This window comes from Protopterus annectens, chromosome 16.part0 (assembly GCF_019279795.1).
Source record: "Protopterus annectens isolate FY-2018-M chromosome 16.part0, PAN1.0, whole genome shotgun sequence".
Classification (NCBI taxonomy): domain Eukaryota; kingdom Metazoa; phylum Chordata; order Ceratodontiformes; family Protopteridae; genus Protopterus; species Protopterus annectens.
Window position 1 is genome coordinate 767,376,377 of NC_056750.1, and position 6,995 is coordinate 767,383,371.

Sequence of the window (6,995 nt, forward strand, 5' to 3'; positions counted from 1 at the left end):
ATATATATATATATATATATATATATACATACATATACATATATATATATATATATATATATATATATATATATATATATACATATATATATATATATATATATATATATATATATATATATATATATATACAGATATATACATATATATATATATATATATATATATATATATATATATATATATATATATATATATATATATATATATATACATATATACATATATATATATATATACATATATACATATATATATATAAATATATATATATATATATATATATATATATATATATATATATATATATATATATATATATATATATATATATATATATATATATATATATATATATATATATATATACACACACACACACACATATATATATATATATATATATATATATATATACACACACACACACATATATATATATATATATATATGCAAACACGGAATAAAATCAATTGCCTCTCTCCCTCCCTATCCATTAACCTGTATAACTTCACTCAAATAATCCTCTCCATCTCTCGACCTAACAAAAAAACCCCTCCCGAATCCACTATAGATTGGATCCTAGTCTCAGATCCAAATAAAAAAAATACAATTCTTGCACAATTCCTGATATCTTTAGCGACCACCTCCCGGCCTTTATGCATCGCTCAACTAGTTCCTCCCCACACCAGCATCAATGTATTCAAACTCATAACCTCAGTAGCTTCAACCCAACTACTTTCTCAAATACTTTCAAACAAATGAACTGGCAAATTCTAAACATCCTTCCTTTGACAAGGCTATAGAATACTTCAACTCTGTCTTCCTTGATACTTTAAGCTCACTAGCCCCACTAAGAAACAAAAGGATAAAATCTTAAACTGCTCCTTGGCTATCCAGAGAGACAAAACAGATTATGCACCACAGAGACACTATGGAAGCTTTACCAAAATAATAAACTGGCCGATACCTTGCTCCAATATAAACAGCTCCACAACCGTGGAAAATGACTAATCACCAAAGACAAAAAATCCTACTATATCAAACTTCAGTCCAATAACAATAAAAACCCCCAAAAATTCTGGAACTCAATAAACTCACTCCTCAATCCAGTCTCCAAGAATAATCCCTGTTCTGACCCAAGTAAATCTGACCTCAAACTCGTCTCAGAATTTAACTCATTTTTCACAGAAACTATTACTACCCTCACCAAGACATTTCTCAATAACACAACTGCTCTACACTCTAACCCTTCTAACTCACCTCATCTGTTTGAACTCAAACCCGTATCCACTAACTTTATAAAAAAACTTTTGTCCAAACAAACCTTGCTCTAACGCTCCCGACAATATTCCCTCTTCCTTCCTAAAATGTGCTGCAGATGGCATTGCTCTCCCGATCAGCATCATTATTAACCAATCCATAGAAGAGTATGTCCCCAAACTCTGGTACCTAGCTTATATTCTTCCTCTTCATAAAGGAGGCAAAAATACGAGCATCTCAAAGTTTCACCCCATTGCTTTGCTCTCACCAATCTCCAAAATCCTAGAAAAATGCATTCACCTCCAACTTGTGCCTTTCCTGATCCAAAACAATCTCCTCACTCCTACCCAGTATGGCTTTTGTCCAGGCCATAGCACAATAACCACTCTACTCTCTTTCCTAGAAACTGTCAATCAAGCCCGAGATTCAGGACACTTGTTTTACTCAATCTGTCTAAAGCCTTTGATACTGTTTCCCACAAGCATCTTCTCTGTCATCTCTCAAACCTTAATCTCTCACATAATGCTTTATCCTGGTTCTCCAGACAGATCACAGGCAGTCAAATGGAAGAACTCCATCTCTTCCTTCCTACCTACCCAACTGGCGTACCACAGGGATCCATCCTTGGGCCAATGCTTTTTAACATCTTCAGCAATAACTTTCACACTGCTATTCCTGATGCTAAAATCATTCAACACACAGACGATTCAACCTTAGTCTGCTCTGCCTCAAACCTCTCTGGATTGCTGACTAAAACCGAAACTGCCTTCTCAACAACTGAAAACTGGATGTGCCAAAACCACCTCTCTCTCAATGCAAATAAATCAACGATTCTACTATTCCCTCCCACAAAGACCCTCTCCTACGATAAAAACAACTTCAAAGTCTATAGTCAAACCAACTCAACTAAAGAAGGGGTCCCCTCTGCCAAACTACTTGGCATTACTGTAGATGAACACCTCAAGTTTGATATTCATATTCAACAAAATATTAAGAAAACCCACCGAAAGCTAGGTATGCTTATTAGGAATAATCGCTTTCTCTCCAACTCTACCAGGCAAACTCTGGCCTCAACTTATCTTCTTCCTTATTATACGGAGCCCCTCTCCTAACCAACCTGTCCTCCTCTGTCACCTCTAAACTAGAAAACTGCTACGACAAAATCTCTAAATTTGCCTCTAAATCTAAAAATACCACCCATCACTTCCTAACCCTATAATCCCTGAATTGGCTTGAACTCCCAAACTACCTAGACTATCTCCAACTCACTACTGCATATAGACTCATATTTCACCCAACAAAATGTCCCACTCTAACATCCTTCCCCCTTATACACCAAACAAGCTCTCAGATCTGAAAATCAGAACTTAATTACTATCCATAAACCTAAACGTCCTGCTGGCCAACTTCTCCTATCTTTCTCACTAGGCAAAAAATAGAATTCCCTTCCCTCCACACTAAAAACCATACCAAACTCAGAAAACTTCAAAACCCAACTATTCAAACACCTGTCCACTAAATGGAAATGTACCTGCCTACACCCAGCCTAATCAAAGGGGGTTCTCTTCTCTAGTTCCCAAGCTCTACAACTCTCATAGTTATCTTCCTATGAGCCTATCTAATCTCTCAACAATTTTTATAGCTTCTCTCTAAGCTCTCAACAACTCCTACAGCTAACCTCACACAGTCCAACCTTGTAAATATTGTAAATAGCATTCTACCATTGATGTATTATGTAAAGCATATTTACATTTTCTTAAAAGGTTTGTATGTAAACTGTTTCCACACCTAACACATCTGTTTTCGTCAAATGAAACTGTATGATCCCTACCTTCAAGCTTAATGAATTTGTTAACTATGCATGATATTGAATGCATTTATGAGTAACTATTCTACATAATATTATCTTTAATATTAAGTATCAGTTGTATCTAAATTGTAGAATGCATCTTGGAGCTTTTCTACCCGGGCCTCCACTAAAAATGGGCCAATTCAACCCAGTGGACTCCCTCAGTAATCAAACTGCATATATATATATATATATATATATATATATATATATATATATATATATATATATATTTTTTTTTAATCTGGAAGGTTTTTCCCTAAAGGAAACTTATCTGCCTGATAAAGGAACAGTGCAAGCCGACAGTTAATTCTTCAAAGCCCACAGAGGAACTCTCTTTTCAATGGTAGGAAAGCTGCGACATACTTGTTCTTCAGACCTGTGTTTTTGGCAACTCAGATCAAGCTGCCTAATGGTTTGATTATGTGGAAGGTGCCCTGAAGCTTTAGAGCTGACTGGCTGTTATAGCCTTGACAGGCTATAACCCATATAGAGTCAAGGCTACTGCATCAGTGATCAATATGATGAACATCCATTTTGTTGAACCAGTTCAGTGAATCACTACAAAAATATCAAAATTTCTACCTCTGATGCATTTATTTATTTACATTTGTTTACCAAGGTAGTATACCATTCACAAGGGATCAATTGTGGGCACAGCCCGGGTGAATAGGATCACACAAAAAAATTAACAAAACACATTTACAGATGCAAGGCTATGTCAAAAAAACTTGAAGTTATTTACAGAAGCAAGAATATGCTACAACATTTGGTTTAAAATGTCAAAAAATTCATGGAAAATTGGTATTATGCTTAGTGGAGTTTTTTTGGGTTAAGATGTAATCATCATGAATGAATTTGCTTAAACTAAAGGGATAGTAACATAACATAGCAAATAAGAAGAGGAATCAATTTGTTAGAACATACAAGGTGTGTAAATAGGTGCAGAAAAGGATAAAATGGGGTAAAGCAGAGAAATAGTTAAAAGAATGCAGAGGGAAAGTAGTAGAAATGAGAGGAAGTGTGAGAAATGCAAAATATGAAGGAGGTAGGATGAATGAAAGGGCGTGAGTGAGTGGATGATCAGATGAGAGAAGGAAGGATAAAACAGGGATAAGGGGGTGTGATAGAGCTGCAAGGTTTATATAATGAAACTTGTGCGAGTGCAACTGTACTGTGAATGATTGCCCTTGAGCTGTTGTCTTACGTCTGAGTACTTTTGGACAGTTTTGAGAGATGCTTTATACAGGGAGAAGACCCATACATTTCACATGACCCAATATTTAAAGTAATTACTGCTGATGTCACTATTATAAGGCAATGATGCTTGAATTTGTACTATTCATCAAACAGTTGTATTTTGTCAGAAGAAAGATCATCCCAGATTTTTTCTGGTTAAAAATGCCTGAGCAATCAATTTAGTAAAGTGCTGAAACATTTCATACAGCACAATACAGTACATACCCTGTTTTCATATCACTCTGGAACTTTTAAGGTTCAATTTAACATTGCTCTCACAAAAATGTTGCAAACATGCCATTGGTATTGGTATTATGTTTTGACAATGCCTATACATATCCTATTCACTTTAAGCATGTAGAAGAAATGTTTACATTTGAGAAATCAGCTACTAAATCAAAAGAAGTTGACATCATACAGTGCACCTAATAATCCTGCACTGCTAGCATCCACCAGAGACTTACAAGTAAATAAAGGAAACCTGGTAACATCAGCTGGTATTTAACTCTACCCATGCAAAATCTGTCCCGTTCCTTGAGAAAAAGTAAGGGGCAGGTATGGCAAACATACTGTATAGGGTTATAGAACAGGAGATTCCTTCCAGCTGTAAATATTTCAGACCACAACTGTGCCAAAATATGACTTTTTGTGGTGGTGTGTAGTATTTCTGGTCCAAGATTTCTTAAAGACTCTTTACTACAATTACTGTTTACATATAAAGTTGTCTTACTCTTACATCTTCTACCCGGATATGGAAAAGTAACATCCACAGTGACTGAATATTCGACAAACTTCCACTTTGGCAAAGTCTTCACAAAAATGAAAAAGAAAGAATTAATTTATCACAGGTTGCAAACCGTCAGAGTTAATATATTTCATGCACTGTGTACATGGTTGCATACCTCTGCATGGAATGGCTACTGGTAAAAACTAAAGTCCCGTGACTGTCCTGGAACTCTTGTTTCACCACACATCTAATATCTGTACTAGTAGATTCCATTGGTTTGGGTGACAGGCAGGTTGGTAAACATCTGTTTAATTGTCCACATTTGGCTGACTATACAGATGGCCAACAGGTGTGCGAGATTGACAATCCCTGGGTAGGGGAATATTCCCTTTTCCAGGGATTGTGAGATCAGCATTAGTATATATAATTAAAAGAGGTTTTGGGGGGGGGGTGGTCTACCTGCAAAAAAAAACCAATGTTTTAAAGTTGCATGCACCAAGGTTCTTCCTTGGGGCATGCATGTTAGGAAGTCAAGGATTCCATTTTCGATGTAGAGTGGTTTATCTTCAGGATGTCAACATAGGTCAACCAACTGAATGTACATCATACTAGTACTAGAGCCAGGGACATACATCTTCACTAATAGGTAAATAAAGCATGGTAAAGGGACAGATTTATAACTCAGCACCTCACAGATCTCGAGAATAAAAGTGGTGTGACTCATTATCTGTCTTTAAGCTTTAAATAGATGACTGGATGGATTTCCATTCATTTTATCTGGCATTGACATAGATGACTGGATGGATTTCCATTAATTTAATCTGGCATTGACCGGTATAGTCTTCCTGGAGAAAGGAGGTGATGCTTGAGGAAGGGTACTGGCAAGATAAGAATGGTCACGACAATCAGAGGCCTTGGAATATCTATGAATGTATGGCCCAGAATTCTGCAATGTTCGGTTATGGTTTATATTTATACAGTGGTGGTTGTCTTATTACCAAGCATTCTGTTCAGAAACTCTGAACAGAATGTTTGGTAATAAAAAATGCAATACTAATAAAATCCTTATATTCTCTATATACCCTTATATGCTTATATATAATCGAAGTATAATGTCCAACTCGTTACATAGAGAGTATGTATGCAATATGTATCATGATCATCAGACCCCTATCAACATTCCTCATTCACTCCCTGCTGGACATAAGCTCACTTCAGCTCATTTATTTCAAATGGCAAGACTGAATCACAAGGCTATCATGTAGGTATCCATCAGGGATTTTTGTAATGCCCTATCCATATTTCCCGGTCACATCCACACCCCCATATCCACGGGGAGGAATTCAGTGGGCTCCAAGTGGAATTGTCCATGCCTCCGCATATCACTCAACTAAATATTTACCCCTCTCTTTACAGATAGTATGCCTGCATAACTCTTGCCTGCACCAGCAATTCAACTCTGGAGGTATATCCTGGCAAACATCCCATGCCCCTACCCCTAGGATGTGTGAGCTTTTAAGTCATTTACTTTTCCTCCCTCAGCTTCAGTCCCTAAGCCTCTAACTGAACCTGGTCATCTGGATAATCTTCAAAGGTCCATCTTTCTGTACTCTGGAACCAGGTCAAGATCATTTCTAATGACATAATTTTGGATTTACTATTTCAGAACAGTGGTATCCTCTGCATGATGTACCTGTTCCTCAGAATAGTTCTTTTGATGTTGCAGAAGAGGTTTAGATCCGTAGACGGAGTATTTATCTGATTCCTGACTTGCAGTAAATCCATCAGTATTGGGTTGGATGATGCCTTGTATGCCTGACAAAGGTCACCTCTTGGCAGTCTGGAGAATACTGAGTACAGTGATAGGGCTTTCAGTCTGTCTATGTAGGAAATGTTGTTTAGGCCTTATATTCTTTT